Consider the following 20012-nt stretch of genomic DNA (forward strand, 5'->3'; position numbering starts at 1 on the left):
CCCCAGCAGCTCTCCACTCCCAGACCCGGTGAGAGAGAGACCCAACCGCCTGGTCAGGTGGGCACTCCTGAGGCTGCAGAGCGGAAGAGACCACAAACACTGCTCACCCCTGCCCACATCCCTGGCCCAAGAGGAAACTGTATAAGGCCTCTGGGCTCCCGTGGGGGAGGGCCCAGGAGCAGCAGGACACTTGCCAGAGACACCGCCGGACCCTGAAGGAAACAGACCGGATAAACAGTTCTCTGCACCCAAATCCCGTGGGAGGGAGAGCTAAACCTTCAGAGAGGCAGACAAGCCTGGGAAACCAGAAGAGACTGCTCCCTGCACACACATCTCGGACGCCAGAGGAAAAAGCCAAAGACCATCTGGAACCCTGGTGCACTGAAGCTCCCGGAAGGGGCGGCACAGGTCTTCCTGGTTGCTGCCGCTGCAGAGAGCCCCTGGGCAGCACCCCACGAGCAAACCTGAGCCTCGGGACCACAGGTAAGACCAAATTTTCTGCTGCAAGAAAGCTGCCTGGTGAACTCAAGACACAGGCCCACAGGAACAGCTGAAGACCTGTAGAGAGGAAAAACTACACGCCCGAAAGCAGATCACTCTGTCCCCATAACTGACTGAAAGAGAGGAAAACAGGTCTACAGCACTCCTGACACACAGGCTTATAGGACAGTCTAGCCACTGTCAGAAATAGCAGAACAAAGTAACACTAGAGATAATCTGATGGCGAGAGGCAAGCGCAGGAACCCAAGCAACAGAAACCAAGACTACATGCCAACATCGGAGCCCAATTCTCCACCAAAACAAACATGGAATATCCAAACACACCAGAAAAGCAAGATCTAGTTTCAAAATCATATTTGATCATGATGCTGGAGGACTTCAAGAAAGACATGAACACACTTAGGGAAGCACAGGAAAACATTAATAAACAAGTAAAAGCCTACAGAGAGGAATCGCAAAAATCCCTGAAAGAATTCCAGGAAAACACAATCAAACAGTTGAAGGAATTAAAAATGGAAATAGAAGCAATCAAGAAAGAACACATGGAAACAACCCTGGATATAGAAAACCAAAAGAAGAGACAAGGAGCTGTAGATACAAGCTTCACCAACAGAATACAAGAGATGGAAGAGAGAATCTCAGGAGCAGAAGATTCCATAGAAATCATTGACTCAACTGTCAAAGATAATGTAAAGCGGAAAAAGCTACTGGTCCAAAAAATACAGGAAATCCAGGACTCAATGAGAAGATCAAACCTAAGGATAATAGGTATAGAAGAGAGTGAAGACTCCCAGCTCAAAGGACCAGTAAATATCTTCAACAAAATCATAGAAGAAAACTTCCCTAACCTAAAAAAAGAGATACCCATAGACATACAAGAAGCCTACAGAACTCCAAACAGATTGGACCAGAAAAGAAACACCTCCTGTCACATAATTGTCAAAACACCAAACGCACAAAATAAAGAAAGAATATTAAAAGCAGTAAGGGAAAAAGGTCAAGTAACATATAAAGGCAGACCTATCAGAATCACACCAGACTTCTCGCCAGAAACTATGAAGGCCAGAAGATCCTGGACTGATGTTATACAGACCCTAAGAGAACACAAATGCCAGCCCAGGTTACTGTATCCAGCAAAACTCTCAATTAACATTGATGGAGAAACCAAGATATTCCATGACAAAACCAAATTTACACAATATCTTTCTACAAATCCAGCACTACAAAGGATAATAAATGGTAAAGCCCAACACAAGGAGGCAAGCTATACCCTAGAAGAAGCAAGAAACTAATCGTCTTGGCAACAAAACAAAGAGAATGAAAGCACACAATCATAACCTCACATCCAAATATGAATATAACGGGAAGCAATAATCACTATTCCTTAATATCCCTCAATATCAATGGGCTCAACTCCCCAATAAAAAGACATAGATTAACAAACTGGATACGCAACGAGGACCCTGCATTCTGCTGCCTACAGGAAACACACCTCAGAGACAAAGAGAGACACTACCTCAGAGTGAAAGGCTGGAAAACAACTGTCCAAGCAAATGGTCAGAAGAAGCAAGCTGGAGTGGCCATTCTAATATCAAATAAAATCAATTTCCAACTAAAAGTCATCAAAAAAGATAAGGAAGGACACTTCATATTCATCAAAGGAAAAATCCACCAAGATGAACTCTCAATCCTAAATATCTATGCCCCAAATACAAGGGCACCTACATACGTAAAAGAAACCTTACTAAAGCTCAAAACACACATTGCACCTCACACAATAATAGTGGGAGATTTCAACACCCCACTCTCATCAATGGACAGATCATGGAAACAGAAATTAAACAGTGATGTCAACAGACTAAGAGAAGTCATGAGCCAAATGGACTTAACGGATATTTATAGAACATTCTATCCTAAAGCAAAAGGATATACCTTCTTTTCAGCTCCTCATGGTACTTTCTCCAAAATTGACCATATAATTGGTCAAAAAACGGGCCTCAACGGGTACAGAAAGATAGAAATAATCCCATGCGTGCTATCGGATTAAAACTGGTCTTCAATAACAATAAGGGAAGAATGCCCACATATACGTGGAAATTGAACAATGCTCTACTCAATGATAACCTGGTCAAGGAAGAAATAAAGAAAGAAATTAAAAACTTTTTAGAATTTAATGAAAATGAAGATACAACATACTCAAACTTATGGGACACAATGAAAGCTGTGCTAAGAGGAAAACTCATAGCGCTGAGTGCCTGCAGAAAGAAACAGGAAAGAGCATATGTCAGCAGCTTGACAGCACACCTAAAAGCTCTAGAAGAAAAAGAAGCAATTACACCCAGGAGGAGTAGAAGGCAGGAAATAATGAAACTCAGAGCTGAAATCAACCAAGTAGAAACAAAAAGGACCATAGAAAGAATCAACAGAACCAAAAGTTGGTTCTTTGAGAAAATCAACAAGATAGATAAACCCTTAGCCAGACTAACGAGAGGACACAGAGAGTGCGTCCAAATTAACAAAATCAGAAATGAAAAGGGAGACATAACTACAGATTCGGAGGAAATCCAAAAAATCATCAGATTTTACTATAAAAACCTATATTCAACAAAATTTGAAAATCTTCAGGAAATGGACAATTTCCTAGACAGATACCAGGTATCGAGGTTAAATCAGGAACAGATAAACCAGTTAAACAACCCCATAACTCCTAAGGAAATAGAAGCAGTCATTAAAGGTCTCCCAACCAAAAAGAGCCCAGGTCCAGACGGGTTTAGTGCAGAATTCTATCAAACCTTCATAGAAGACCTCATACCAATATTATCCAAACTATTCCACAAAATTGAAACAGATGGAGCACTACCGAATTCCTTCTACGAAGCCACAATTACTCTTATACCTAAACCACACAAAGACACAACAAAGAAAGAGAACTTCAGACCAATTTCCCTTATGAATATCGACGCAAAAATACTCAATAAAATTCTGGCAAACCGAATTCAAGAGCACATCAAAACAATCATCCACCATGATCAAGTAGGCTTCATCCCAGGCATGCAGGGATGGTTTAATATACGGAAAACCATCAACGTGATCCATCATATAAACAAACTGAAAGAACAGAACCACATGATCATTTCATTAGATGCTGAGAAAGCATTTGACAAAATTCAACACCCCTTCACGATAAAAGTCCTGGAAAGAATAGGAATTCAAGGCCCATACCTAAACATAGTAAAAGCCATATACAGCAAACCAGTTGCTAACATTAAACTAAATGGAGAGAAACTTGAAGCAATCCCACTAAAATCAGGTACTAGACAAGGCTGCCCACTCTCTCCCTACTTATTCAATATAGTTCTTGAAGTTCTAGCCAGAGCAATCAGACAACAAAAGGAGATCAAAGGGATACAGATCGGAAAAGAAGAGGTCAAAATATCACTATTTGCAGATGACATGATAGTATATTTAAGTGATCCCAAAAGTTCCACCAGAGAACTACTAAAGCTGATAAACAACTTCAGCAAAGTGGCTGGGTATAAAATTAACTCAAATAAATCGTTGCCTTCCTCTATACAAAAGAGAAACAAGCCGAGAAAGAAATTAGGGAAACGACACCCTTCATAATAGACCCAAATAATATAAAGTACCTCGGTGTGACTTTAACCAAGCAAGTAAAAGATCTGTACAATAAGAACTTCAAGACACTGAGGAAAGAAATTGAAGAAGACCTCAGAAGATGGAAAGATCTCCCATGCTCATGGATTGGCAGGATTAATATAGTAAAAATGGCCATTTTACCAAAAGCAATCTACAGATTCAATGCAATCCCCATCAAAATACCAATCCAATTCTTCAAAGAGTTAGACAGAACAATTTGCAAATTCATCTGGAATAACAAAAAACCCAGGATAGCTAAAGCTATCCTCAACAATAAAAGAACTTCAGGGGGAATCACTATCCCTGAACTCAAGCAGTATTACAGAGCAATAGTGATAAAAACTGCATGGTATTGGTACAGAGACAGACAGATAGACCAATGGAATAGAATTGAAGACCCAGAAATGAACCCACACACCTATGGTCACTTGATTTTTGACAAAGGAGCCAAAACCATCCAATGGAAAAAAGATAGCATTTTCAGCAAATGGTGCTGGTTCAACTGGAGGGCAACATGTAGAAGAATGCAGATCGATCCATGCTTATCACCCTGTACAAAGCTTAAGTCCAAGTGGATCAAGGACCTCCACATCAAACCAGACACACTCAAACTAATAGAAGAAAAACTAGGGAAGCATCTGGAACACATGGGCACTGGAAAAAATTTCCTGAACAAAACACCAATGGCTCATGCTCTAAGATCAAGAATCGACAAATGGGATCTCATAAAACTGCAAAGCTTCTGTAAGGCAAAGGACACTGTGGTTAGGACAAAACGGCAACCAACAGATTGGGAAAAGATCTTTACCAATCCTACAACAGATAGAGGCCTTATATCCAAAATATACAAAGAACTCAAGAAGTTAGACCGCAGGGAAACAAATAACCCTATTAAAAATGGGGTTCAGAGCTAAACAAAGAATTCACAGCTGAGGAATGCCGAATGGCTGAGAAACACCTAAAGAAATGTTCAACATCTTTAGTCATAAGGGAAATGCAAATCAAAACAACCCTGAGATTTCACCTCACACCAGTGCGATTGGCTAAGATCAAAAACTCAGGTGACAGCAGATGCTGGCGAGGATGTGGAGAAAGAGGAACACTCCTCCATTGTTGGTGGGATTGCAGACTGGTAAAACCATTCTGGAAATCAGTCTGGAGGTTCCTCAGAAAATTGGACATTGAACTGCCTGAGGATCCAGCTATACCTCTCTTGGGCATATACCCAAAAGATGCCTCAACATATAAAAGAGACACGTGCTCCACTATGTTCATCGCAGCCTTATTTATAATAGCCAGAAAATGGAAAGAACCCAGATGCCCTTCAACAGAGGAATGGATACAGAAAATGTGGTACATCTACACAATGGAATATTACTCAGCTATCAAAAACAACGAGTTTATGAAATTCGTAGGCAAATGGTTGGAACTGGAAAATATCATCCTGAGTGAGCTAACCCAAACACAGAAAGACATACATGGTATGCACTCATTGATAAGTGGCTATTAGCACAAATGCTTGAATTACCCTAGATCCCTAGAACAAATGAAACTCAAGACGTTTGATCAAAATGTGAATGCTTCACTCCTTCTTTAAATGAGGAAAAAGAATACCCTTGCCAGGGAAGGGAGAGGCAAAGATTAAAACAGAGACTGAAGGAACACCCATTCAGAGCCTGCCCCACATGTGGCCCATACATATACAGCCACCCAATTAGACAAGATGGATGAAGCAAAGAAGTGCAGACCGACAGGAGCCGGATGTAGATCGCTCCTGAGAGACACAGCCAGAATACAGCAAACATAGAGGCGAATGCCAGCAGCAAACCACTGAACTGAGAATAGGTCCCCTATTGAAGGAATCAGAGAAAGAACTGGAAGAGCTTGAAGGGGCTCGAGACCCCAAAAGTACAACAATGCCAAGCAACCAGAGCTTCCAGGGACAAGCCACTACCTAAAGACTATACATGGACTGACCCTGGACTCTGACCCCATAGGTAGCAATGAATATCCTTGTAAGAGCACCAGTGGAAGGGGAAGCCCTGGGTCCTGCTAAGACTAAACCCCCAGTGAACTAGTCTATGGGGGGAGGGCGGCAATGGGGGGAGGGTTGGGAGGGGAACACCCATAAGGAAGGGGAGGGTGGAGGGGGATGTTTGCCCGGAAACCGGGAAAGGGAATAACACTCGAAATGTATATAAGAAATACTCAAGTTAATAAAAAAAAAAAAAAAGAGTAACTGTGGCTTCGTAAAGGAATTCGGTAGTGCTCCATCTGTTTCAATTTTGTGGAATAGTTTGGATAATATTGGTATGAGGTCTTCTATGAAAGTTTGATAGAATTCTGCACTAAACCCGTCTGGACCTGGGCCCTTTTTGGTTGGGAGACCTTTAATGACTGCTTCTATTTCCTTAGGATTTATGGGGTTGTTTAACTGGTTTATCTGTTCCTGATTATCTTCGATACCTGGTATCTGTCTAGGAAATTGTCCATTTCCTGAAGATTTTCAAATTTTGTTGAATATAGGTTTTTATAGTAAGATCTGATGATTTTTTGAATTTCTTCTGAATCTGTAGTTATGTCTCCCTTTTCATTTCTGATTTTGTTAATTTGGACGCACTCTCTGTGTCCTCTCGTTAGTCTGGCTAAGGGTTTATCTATCTTGTTGATTTTCTCAAAGAACCAACTTTTGGTTCTGTTGATTCTTTCTATGGTCCTTTTTGTTTCTACTTGGTTGATTTCAGCTCTGAGTTTGATTATTTCCTGCCTTCTACTCCTCCTGGGTGTATTTGCTTCTTTTTGTTCTAGAGCTTTTAGGTGTGCTGTCAAGCTGCTGACATATGCTCTTTCCTGTTTCTTTCTGCAGGCACTCAGCGCTATGAGTTTTCCTCTTAGCACAGCTTTTATTGTGTCCCATAAGTTTGAGTATGTTGTATCTTCATTTTCATTAAATTCTAAAAAGTTTTTCATTTCTTTCTTTATTTCTTCCTTGACCAGGTTATCATTGAGTAGAGCATTGTTCAATTTCCACGTATATGTGGGCATTCTTCCCTTATTGTTATTGAAGACCAGTTTTAGGCCGTGGTGGTCCGATAGCACGCATGGGATTATTTCTATCTTTCTGTACCCGTTGAGGCCCGTTTTTTGACCAATTATATGGTCAATTTTGGAGAAAGTACCATGAGGAGCTGAGAAGAAGGTATATCCTTTTGCTTTAGGATAGAATGTTCTATAAATATCCGTTAAGTCCATTTGGCTCATGACTTCTCTTAGTCTGTCGACATCACTGTTTAATTTCTGTTTCCATGATCTGTCCATTGATGAGAGTGGGGTGTTGAAATCTCCCACTATTATTGTGTGAGGTGCAATGTGTGTTTTGAGCTTTAGTAAGGTTTCTTTTACGTATGTAGGTGCCCTTGTATTTGGGGCATAGATATTTAGGATTGAGAGTTCATCTTGGTGGATTTTTCCTTTGATGAATATGAAGTGTCCTTCCTTATCTTTTTTGATGACTTTTAGTTGGAAATTGATTTTATTTGATATTAGAATGGCTCCTCCAGCTTGCTTCTTCTGACCATTTGCTTGGACAGTTGTTTTCCAGCCTTTCACTTGAGGTAGTGTCTGTCTTTGTCTCTGAGGTGTGTTTCCTGTAGGCAGCAGAATGCAGGGTCCTCGTTGCGTATCCAGTTTGTTAATCTATGTGTTTTTATTGGGGAGTTGAGGCCATTGATATTGAGAGATATTTAGGAATAGTGATTATTGTTTCCCTTTATATTCATATTTGGATGTGAGGTTATGTTTGTATGCTTTCATTCTCTTTGTTTTGTTGCCAAGACGATTAGTTTCTTGCTTTTTCTAGGGTATAGCTTGCCTCTTTATGTTGGGCTTTACCATTTATTATCCTTTGTAGTGCTGGATTTGTAGAAAGATATTGTGTAAATTTGGTTTTGTCATGGAATATCTTGGTTTCTCCATCAATGTTAATTGAGAGTTTTGCTGGATACAGTAACCTGGGCTGGCATTTGTGTTCTCTTAGGGTCTGTATGACATCAGTCCAGGATCTCCTGGTCTTCCTAGTTTCTGGCGAGAAGTCTGGTGTGATTCTGATAGGTCTGCCTTTATATGTTACTTGACCTTTTTCCCTTACTGCTATTAATATTCTTTCTTTATTTTGTGCGTTTGGTGTTTTGACAATTATGTGACAGGAGGTGTTTCTTTTCTGGTCCAATGTATTTGGAGTTCTGTAGGCTTCTTGTATGTCTATGGGTATCTCTTTTTTTAGGTTAGGGAAGTTTTCTTCTATGATTTTGTTGAAGATATTTACTGGTCCTTTGAGCTGGGAGTCTTCACTCTCTTCTATACCTATTATCCTTATGTTTGATCTTCTCATTGACTCCTGGATTTCCTGTATGTTTTGGACCAGTAGCTTTTTCCGCTTTACATTATCTTTGACACTTGAGTCAATGATTTCTATGGAATCTTCTGCTCCTGAGATTCTCTCTTCCATCTCTTGTATTCTGTTGGTGAAGCTTGTATCTACAGCTCCTTGTCTCTTCTTTTGGTTTTCTATATCCAGGGTTGTTTCCATGTGTTCTTTCTTGATTGCTTCTATTTCCATTTTTAATTCCTTTAACTGTTTGATTGTGTTTTCCTGGAATTCTTTCAGGGATTTTTGCGATTCTTTCAGGGATTTTTGCGATTCCTCTCTGTAGGCTTCTACTTGTTTATTAATGTTTTCCTGTGTTTCCCTAAGTGAGTTCTTCACATCTTTCTTGAAGTCCTCCAGCATCATGATCAAATATGATTTTGAAACTAGATCTTGCTTTTATGGTGTGTTTGGATATTCCATGTTTGTTTTGGTGGGAGAATTGGGCTCTGATGATGCCATGTATCTTGGTTTCTGTTGCTTGGGTTCCTGCGCTTGCCTCTCGCCATCAGATTATCTCTAGTGTTACTTTGTTCTGCTATTTCTGACAGTGGCTAGACTGTCCTATAAGCCTGTGTGTCAGGAGTGCTGTAGACCTGTTTTCCTCTCTTTCAGTCAGTTATGGGGACAGAGTGTTCTGCTTTCGGGCGTGTAGTTTTTCCTCTCTACAGGTCTTCAGCTGTTCCTGTGGGCCTGTGTCTTGAGTTCACCAGGCAGCTTTCTTGCAGCAGAAAATTTGGTCTTACCTGTGGTCCCGAGGCTCAAGTTCGCTCGTGGGGTGCTGCCCAGGGGCTCTCTGCAGCGGCAGCAACCAGGAAGACCTGTGCCGCCCCTTCCGGGAGCTTCAGTGCACCAGGGTTCCAGATGGTCTTTGGCTTTTTCCTCTGGCGTCCGAGATGTGTGTTCAGGGAGCAGTCTCTTCTGGTTTCCCAGGCTTGTCTGCCTCTCTGAAGGTTTAGCTCTCCCTCCCATGGGATTTGGGTGCAGAGAACTGTTTATCTGGTCTGTTTCTTTCAGGTTCCAGTGGTGTCAGCGGCAGGTGTCCTGCCGCTCCTGGGCCGAGAATATTCTTATTTTGTCAGAATTGGCTAAATTTGAACTTTGGCACTACTGAAAGAGAAGGTTATAGCAAACCTGTATGATATGCAGTTTTAAAAAAATTACAAAATATTTTTAATTTTCTAGTTTGTTTTATTTATTGATTCCTTTTTATTGTAACTTTGTTTTATGTTGTAGCACAAGATAATCATTGTGTAAATGTGTGGAAATCATGTGGATAATTGTGGAATATATTAAAAATAGATATTAATTTAGAACTAGTTTATTTGAAACAAAAATGAAGAAAAGAAAATATTTCCTTTTTGCATATTTTAGAATTTATAAACTATATAGGATGCTTGCTATATCTAGAAATGTTTACTGTGGGACTTTCAAAAAGTGTAATTTAGTCTAAAGGCATTAAATATCTGAAAACAGACTTATTAGCTATGGTTTGTGTTTCATGACTTTGTAATAAAGTTTTGTATAATACCCTCTATGTGTTTGTTCTTCTCCAAATGAAAGAGAAATATTTGCAAACAGGACTATCTAAGTTTAGATTCGAATGGCAGAAGAATGGTATCTATTAAAGAGAGAATTTTCTCCAATTGTAGCACATTTTTGAAAAGGAACACTTTATAATGTGTAACAAGAGACTGCAACGATAAGTAGTTGGTCAAGTATTCAATGAACAAACTGACGACCTTAGTCCATGTCCCAGGAAACACATATGGGCAGGTGTTGCAAATAAACTTGTAATCCTAAAGCCCAGGAAGCAGAGACAGGAGAATCCTGTAGACTTTCTGCTTAGCCAGTCTAACTAAAACGGTGGTCTCCTGTCTCACAAAAGTTAAAGGACTCCGCCTCAAGAAATAATCTGTTGCAGAACTCTGGGTTTTACCTACACATATGTAAACAATGGCATGTGTGCACATACATACACAAATATGATTGAACAAACATATTAATAAATATATAACAAAACACTTGTAAACGTGCTTCATAAATATTTAAAATGTTGTCATCTATAAATGTGTATTAAACCTACTTTGTTTCATTTCTTTATTTTATCATAGAGACACAAGTTATCAAGGCCCCTACCCTAATGAGATCATGATATGACTCCAGGGCAGAGAAATGGCTTTGTTCCTCAGGAAATCATATTCAGCTTTCTGTAAGGTATTCTTAACTATTACATCATTTTATTGCAAAGCAGTCTCATTGAGGTGTGGGCCGACTCGCACTGTAATGAGCAACTTGCCACTCTGAAAGAGAATTATTACTTTTCAGAGCTATTGAGGTAATCCTATAAAAGGCAAGACAGTGCAAAGATATTGCATTGGAAAGAAAAGTGGTTTCTGTTTCCCAGTTGGCCAGATTTTCAAGACATTAAAAGGAAGTGACTCACTGAGACATGTTCATGATCATACTGTAAAAGTATAATGAAATCTGCTCTTTTACAGGTTATTGAAAGCATGACCTGAGATAATATGTTAAAATATTCTGTGATCTGGGGGTCCGCAAAGATGTCTCAACAGATAAATGGTTCTTCTTTCAAGGGGCCCCTGTTAAATCCCAACCTCACAACTGTCTGTGATGCCAATCCCATGTGATTGACACTATATTCTGGCCTCCTTGGATACCATACACAAACATGCATGTGGGGCACAGAGATATAAGCAGCCCAAACACCCTAAATAAATAAATAAATAAATAAATTTCTGTGATATGCAAAAGAAAGCATAGAATATAAGATTTAATGTATTGGTGAATCAAATGTATCACTCCTCATAGTGAAAGCTGTGTGAAATCCAGACTCTCTTGAAATATAAGTCTGTACAACACCAGAGCCAAAAATATATTATAATACTTTTATCAAATTTTCATCTTCCAACATTGAAATTTTACATATATGAACATAAAGAAATCATAAATACCAAACTTCACATTTCTGGGCCAATGAAGAAGACCTTAGAAGTAATCCGTACTCTTTTTGCTTCTCCACATAAGTGATTATTTATAAAATATATTCACTAGAAGCTGTTTGGCAATGATGATATTTAGGATTCTCTTTGATATAAACAGATATGAAATGGTAAAAAATTAGCTATGAAACTATTTTTCTTAAAAGAGGAACTTTCGTGAGTAGGTTTATTCTTTTCATTTCACTATTATTGAATGTCTAGTAGAGCAATGCTATATATTGCTATTACATGTGTCATCTGCTTCATATGAAAGTAATATTTTTCACATGTACGAGACGACACTTTATGATTGCTCAACCCACATGGTCATTTCACATCTCTTACACACATCAGTACTCAAAGCAATATTGGTACACTGTAAATACTGATGTACTAAGGCAGAGGAGATGACTCAGTGTTTAAGGGTACTCATTGTTTATCCTGAGAGGCCAAATTCAGTTCCCAGCACCAACTTCAGGCTGGGACCACACAACTGCCTGTAGCTCCACCTTCAGAAATTCAGTATACTCTTCCGGCCTCTGAAGCACTGTACTGATGTGCACTGCCCCCAATGTTAATAATAGCAACCTAAGAATAAGTTAATTTTCAGAAAAGTAGGGATATGTCACAGATGATCTTTTACAATAATGAATGATTGTATACTAAGTGATTTAGAAGTCAAAGGAGAAGGAAGTACAAATAAGACCTAGTAGCTAAAGGTAAACCAAAATAAAAATAGGCTAGAAATTGGGTATATCCAATATTAGTAAATAAAGATGATCTCTGAAATGTCATCTGCAATATGACATGAGAAAATATTAAATGAATTTAACATGTCTTGGCAGCCACTTAGTTATTTTGTAATCATGTAAGAAAACTTTAAAAAACATTGCATGTAAAATTTATTCCACATATATGTCATGTTGTGCAATTGTTATGCATGTTATGCCACATACACTGATCAAGCCAAAATAATTAGTATTCAGATATATTTCCATGTATAATAAAAATATTAATTAAAATACTTAAAATACTCATAATTTAAAAATTTTAGGTGCGTTTTCATGCACAGTGCATCTTATTACACAAATGTATATTCATGCAAATATATATAATTCTAATTTACTCTCTCTCTGTCTCTCTGTTTTTCCCTTTCCTGTGTGTATGCATGTATGTGTGTGTATGTGTATGTGTGTGTGTGTGTGTGTGTGTGTGTGTGTGTGTGTATGAAAACAGACTTACCATAGTCTTTGTGTGGAGATAAGAGAACCACGTTTGCAGAGTTAGTCTATTTCGAGCTTGGTTAGGTGTCTTCTCTCTTCTTGCTCCTTCTATTGTACTACATTCCAAGCTAGCTGGCTTTGCATTCTTCTGGACAATTTTCCTAGCAGTGCCTCCCAACCTCAGTGTAAAAATTTGGGATAATAATTGAGTACTGTTCTATCATGATTCTTCCAGAGGTTATTCAATGCCAGCTATCAGGCTTCTGGTGAATTATTGTTGTTGTCCACATTATCCATATATTGATCGTATTCTTTCTATTCTGTCCTTCCATTCCATTCTATAGGAATAATTAGAAAATATTCAGTTACAAATAAAAATGCAACATTATTACATACTTCTGTTATTAAAACATAAACACTCCTAAGATTTGATATATTAATTCACATGTGTGTGGACACATAAATGCATGAATTTTATTGCTTATTTCAAAATTACTTAAGAAAAATAACAATGAGACTGGTGACAGCTCTTTCAACGTAAAACATGACCAGAGCTCCTAAGTGTAGATGGATTTTAATTCACCAATACAGCTGCTCTGGAAAGGGATTACATCCAAATACCTTCTGTATCTATGTGATCCAGTTGGAATGCAGACATGTCACACATTTTTTTAATCTGGCTGGAATATAAACACATCTTTAATTCCAAGCAATGAAGATAAAGGTATTTTGTAGAAGGAGCATCTTTAAAGTAATGGCTAAATGCGGGGCAGACAAAGTGGTGAATCAGAGGAAGATTTGACAGAATGAGTCAGAGATGGGATATGTTCAACTCTCAGGAGAACAGACAGGTAGGAGAGACTATTTAAGAGTATTTCAGAGTGAGTCAGCAGTGGAGGGTAGCTCAAGGAGTGCAGTTCAGTTGAGTTCAGGCAATGCAATTTCCTTTGGTTGAGTTCAGTTCAGGAAAAGGCAGTTTCACCAAGACAGTTTTACAGAGACAGTTCACAAGTAAAACAGAGAATAAGGAGGAGCCAGATTAGATGCCAGTTTGAATTAGTCTTTTGAGTCAAAACTGAGTTAAACCAGCCAGCCAGAGTTCAGAAAAAATGAGAAAGAATGAGTTTATTCATCAGTAAGCCTATGCGATAACAATTACACCTAGTAAATAAAAATTATGTTTATGGCTAGCATAATGCCTTTTCCTCTATCGTCTTTCCTCGGTGTGAGTCAATACCTTTAATTTATTGTTCATTATTCCTATGTTTCCTTTAGACTGTGTTACACAGATATGCATTTTAAATCATCATAAAGACTTAACTTGTACATTTTAAAAATTTATAAATGGTGTGCTGAATGCGTTCTCCTGTGAATAGCTTGTCAATAAAATTAGCAGCCTTCTTTGTCACTATTAATATAATTTTACCTTTTAACTGTCTAGAACCTCTGATTGTATAATACACCAACATTTATAAAAGTATTCAAAAGATAAAGACTTCAATATCCTGTGATTATGACCAATAATCATCTAAAATAGGAAGAAACCAAAAAAGAAAGAAAGAAAGAGAGAAAGAAAGAAAGAAAGAAAGAAAGGAAGGAAGGAAGGAAGAAAAGGAAGAAAAGAAAGAGAGTTTTGAGGAAGATGACAAAAGGACCTAAACTGCTTATGACATAAGCAAGAAGACCAGAGTTGGATATCCAGGTCTCAAGTGACCGATCTGTGACTATGGTGCCACTCCTATACTTGCAGATGCAGAGGCAGGGACAGAGAATTCCTAGGGGAAGCTAGGTATTCAGATCACACATACTGGCTCATGTTGAGTTTGACTGATAGACTCTACCTCAAACATAGAAAGGAAACCAGTTGAGAAAGAGTTATGTCACTACTGGACCACCACATATGAGCACATTGACACACATACATGAACCTACACACTATTGGACAAATGTACAAATATCTGTATATACCACACAAAAATGATCAATAGGAGAAAAGAAAAAACCCATGGAGCTCTTGTTAAGTATTTTTAAAAACCTATTTCTATCATTGTAACAAAAATTAAGGTTGCTGATTTTTGGCAATGTGTGACCTTTCAGCAAAAGTCCTTGACAAACACATGAGATTTTGCTTATTAGTTGGTTTAAGAATATGCTCTCTTTGCAAAACATTCTATGAAAGCTAGTATGGTAATTTAAGTTAATGTGTCATTACTAGGACTTTGGCTATGCAAAGACATAAACTCCAAAAAGAAGATAATTTAATCACTCAGATAAGTCTGAGAAACTTGAATTCATCATCAAAAGCTTAGAAGGTATTTGGGAAATAGCTCTTTTGGAAAACATCCAGATATTATTGGATTGTTGGCTGTGTGTTAAATTAATTGAGTAATTGCCACAATTTTTCAATTTATTTTGTATAGAAATCCAAATTGTCCTTTAAGTGTTATTAAAAATATGCAATATTCTATGTAAGAAAATATGCTGAAGTTATATTATTAACATTGCTTAATGGGAAACAAATGGGAACAGCTTTGTTAGTCTTCGCATTGAATTTTTCTTTTAACTACGCTCTATCACAAGAGCAATAAAAGCAAGCAGAAATATATGTTGGCCACACGCTTTTACAAATATACAATCCCATGTTTATTTTAGCCACTTTTCATTTTACAATTGAGTGTAACATGCATATAATTCCCGAAATTATATAACTGAAAAGAAATCCAAATCACACCCAAATATATCCAAAATAACCATCCCTCTCGAAAGCATGCCTGACTGATTTTAAAGGTGCATTATTGCCTGATTTAAAGGCAGTGGGCCACATTCCCTGACAGAGGCCTCTTGAGACATCTTTGATCATTCTTTGTGATGCATAAAATATGTCACAGTTGTACTATAAAAGATATCAGCCATCAGGTAAGACTGTCATTTGCTCTTGTAGTATTATATTGGAAAAATACTTTTTTTTTCTCTCTAGTACATGTATGAGATTAGTGTTCATGAAAACATAGCCTATTTAGTCTGCCTGCAACCATTATCATACTCCTGGTTTCTTTCAAAAGAAAGCAGTCATAAATAAACATGCTAAAAAGAATACACCTGGTTGATATTTTGTTTCAACAGTCACCCACTTCACAAGTTGTTATAAGCTGTGAGTATGGTAAGCTCTGGTAAGCTGAAGCTAGATCTCTAAAGCATTGTGCATTCCTCTAGAGAATAGTCCCTTTCATTTGATCTCTTGTCTGCATATATGCTTGGTTTACTATAAAATCTAAACCCATGTTACAAATAATATTTATAACAAAAGAAAAATAGTTGTAAACCCTTTCAAAATGCTATATTCTTTTTTCTCAGTTCCTTACATATTTTTTAAATTATGAGTGTGTGTGTGTATGTGTGTGTGTGTTGAAATCAGCTTTACTAACACATTTAAATTAAATAAAATATGTTTTCTGTGTGTTATGACTACATTATCCATTACATTTATCTTTTAAAATTTCATAAAGTAGTTTAAATATTTCTTTTCATATTTAAATGAAAACCTCTTCATACTTATTTAAATAGAAACCGTGCAAAAGTATTTGATAAAACTACTTTTTTTATATTCCTTCTTTTTATTTTATCCTTTTTTATAACACTCCAGATTTTATTCCTCTCCCGGTCCACCCTCTGACCATTCCACATTCCATACCTTCTCCCCACCCCCCATCTCCATGAGGAAGTCCTCAATCCCCTACCCCCCTACCTCTGACCCCTCAACCCCAGACCACCAGAACTCTAAACTTTCTGGGACCTCCGGTCTCTTAAGGGTTTGGTGCATCTTCTCTGACTGAACCCAGACCTGGCAGTCCTCTACTGTATATGTGTTGAGGGCCTCAAATATCAGGTGTATACTGCCTGGTTGGTGGCCCAGTGTCTGAGAGATCTCAGGGGTTCAGGTTAATTGAGACTTCTGGCCCTCCTGCAGGGTTGCCCTCCTTCTCGGCTTCTTCCAGCTTTTCCCTAATTTAATCACAGGGCAGAACCTTCTGTTCTTTGGTCGGGTGCACATATCTGCATCTGACTCTTTCAGCTGCTTGTTGGGTCTTTCGGTGGGCAGTCATGATAGGTCCTTTTTTGTCAGCGCTCCATAGCTTCAGTAATAGTGTTAGGCCTTGGGGACACCCCTTGAGCTGGATCCCACTTCGATAAAACTACTTTTAAATTGTCTATAGAAGTTTGAAGTATTTTATTATAAATAGAAATGCTTTTTATCCTTGCATATGCAAAGTAAATATTAAAATTAAATATTTAAGTCTATCTGTGAATATGCCCTTCACAAAAAGAAGCCATTCAAAAGAGTCAATAGCCAATTACCCTCCTTTAAGGGAACTTGGCAACTAAAACCGAACAAATGAGGGAACAGCTTAACAGCTACAAGAACATAAACGGAGACATCAGATAATCTTCATCTTGAGTAATTTTGCTACCTCTTTAAAATAAGAAGTCCTAAACTTAATGTATCTATGTCACAAAATAACCTCTGCTTGCACTTAAAAAAAGGCAGCAATTTAATTTATAAATTGAAAGGAGGGGATCCTGTAATGGAGAAATAGCGTACAGTATAACAGCCCGGATCGATTAAAGGCTTCCATCTGGCGCAAGTTTAAAAAAGTTGTTGCCATATGTTTGCAGAGCACAGCAATACTAACTGTTTCATACTGTCAGCACGTCCAGGTCTGCTTTATAAATTGCATTTAGTCTTACTACATCTGTGTGCATATATTACAAATATCAGGCAGAATTTTATCTATGTTTTTTTTTTCTTGACGGGAAAACGGGGACTATATGGAAAATTTAAAAGCTCTTTGGATATTCCGATTCAGTGTGAAAGACAGTTAATAAGTTTAAACAACGAAAGAGAGAGAGAGAGAGAGAGAGAGAGAGAGAGAGAGAGAGAGAGAGAGAGGTTGATTTTAAATTGTTTCCTCAGTAATTGTTAAATTTTAAATGAGTTTTAGTTTATTCTGTAAGGATAGTATTTGAAGATCACTTTAAAGGGAGTAATAATAACAGAACTACATTAACAGGAGAGAAGTTCGTACAATTCCAGCTACTATCAAAGCCTGGTTCAAAAAAAATATATTCAGTAGTCCTGCTTTTTTAAAGGTAAAATTTCATATAGGTTTAAAATCAGAATATACGTTGCTTTTGGAAAAATAACATATCAGGTTCAAATGAAATTTAGGAATGTTAATCTCTTTTGCAGCTGCTATTTTTGTTTTATGGTATTTTTACAGCTGTTTTTAATTTCTTTTAAGAAATACTAAACCTTTAGGAGAATTCCCATGTGAATAACCACAGCACAGATAATTGGTTTCATTGCAATTCAGATTATGAACATCATTTTTCAGTTGTTACTTTCAAACTACACACAGCTAAATCTGTAAGCCATTTTCCTTATTCGGCTACTATCAAAATTGGACAAAAATCAGCTTAAAGCACCAAGGAACCATGCTCAGTATCTAATCACTTGTGCTGTTTCAAAATATTTACCTTCATTATAGAACATTAACATTCCCTATATCATCCCCACAGATGTAACCTGTTTTTTGTTTTTTTGTTTTTTTTAATTTGGAAAAGCGTAAGAGTATAAACTATTACAATTCCCTTAGAAGTCGGATTTTAATAAATTTCAGAGTTGGAATTATCATGTGATTATTACTCTACCTAACTTCTCTCCTTGATTAATTATTACCTCTGATGGTAGGGTCTTCATTTGGAAGCCCCCTTGCTCTGCAGCCACACCTATACCATGCAGTGTTTAATAGAAGCCACCCGTCCTGTGCAGGCCGCAGGGGAAAGTAATTAAATTTAATAGATGCTGTCTTTGTTTTATAGCCACCCTCAATTTAAAGCCACAGGGGTAAGTAATTAAATTTAATAGAAGCCATAGCTTCTAAACAAAGATATGCAGTATCAGGTATTCAGAGATATAGAAAGACTTGCTTTACCCTAGTCGTGTGGAGAGAGCAGCTTCAGATGAAGCAGTAATAAGGAAAATGCAAAAGTTCAAACACGGGTTTCCTTAAGTGATTCTAACAGGGTAGAAAAATGATAGTTGTCAGCCTGTGCTTTCTAAAGGCAGTGAGAGAGTTAGGGCTGCACGATATTCTCAATGGTCAACAGTTGCCTGGACAAATGCTTGTTGCCATCATTAAATTTTTTTCTAATATCTATGAAACTAATCCACTATTGAATCCCTTCAGGAGATCATAAAATAGAACATGCATTCTGATTCTTGTACATCTGACTGTCTTGATTTATTGTCTTTGGCTGTTTATTCTTTTCTTTGTTATTTTTATCATAGAAATGATATTTCTTTAATTAATGTAAGTTTCCAGTGTTTAGTGACTTGTAGAATTTGGATTGAGAAAAGGATTGTATAGTTGACTAATTCCAGATGTACTTTTTGGGGGAGTAGGGTTTTTTTGGCAGATTGTTGTGCCTTGTATATTGATAAATAAGGAGGCTCGTGAGGACTTAGGAAGTATTTAAGAATTTACAGAACAGATGAAACATTTTGAGGTGTTTTCCTGAAAGTAGCTTCTGAATTTTGACTCTTACATTTTACTTTGATCTTTAATAATTATAAACCCTCAATCTTTCCTTTGTTATGGACATATTTAATCTATGCTTGTCATAAGTGCTGCTTTAAAAATGCATAATATTTCCATAAGAAAAAAAGGCCCTTTTGGAAGCCGTGCAGCTGGCAGCACACACGGTGATATTCTAAGTTCATTGCCTTGAAAAGATAGTTCAGAGTCACTTAAAGAGTAGAGAGGAGAGACGCTGAGATGTGGCAGCCCAGATGGCATTAGACAATCCCAGCTGCCTGCAGGCATATGGTGCACAGAGAATGTACCAAGAGTTTGCTAATAAGGACATTATTTTAAGTTGTGTGTGGATTAAGGACAACATGGATTTCCTCGGAGAAATAAAAATACAGCCTTTAAAACTTTGTTCAGGAGAATAGCAGAATCAAACAGGATGTGTATGACATATTAACTCGGTGACTGTCCATATTTATGTTGCTAGTTAACTTGTTTATTTTCTGTTTTGAACACATAGAGAAATTATCATTTATTATTAAAAGTAACTAGCAATTTTATTTACACTATCTCAAATAACTGAGTGTCCTTGGACTCTGATTAGAGACTACTA

This window comes from Rattus norvegicus, chromosome 2 (assembly GCF_036323735.1).
Source record: "Rattus norvegicus strain BN/NHsdMcwi chromosome 2, GRCr8, whole genome shotgun sequence".
Taxonomy (NCBI): domain Eukaryota; kingdom Metazoa; phylum Chordata; class Mammalia; order Rodentia; family Muridae; genus Rattus; species Rattus norvegicus.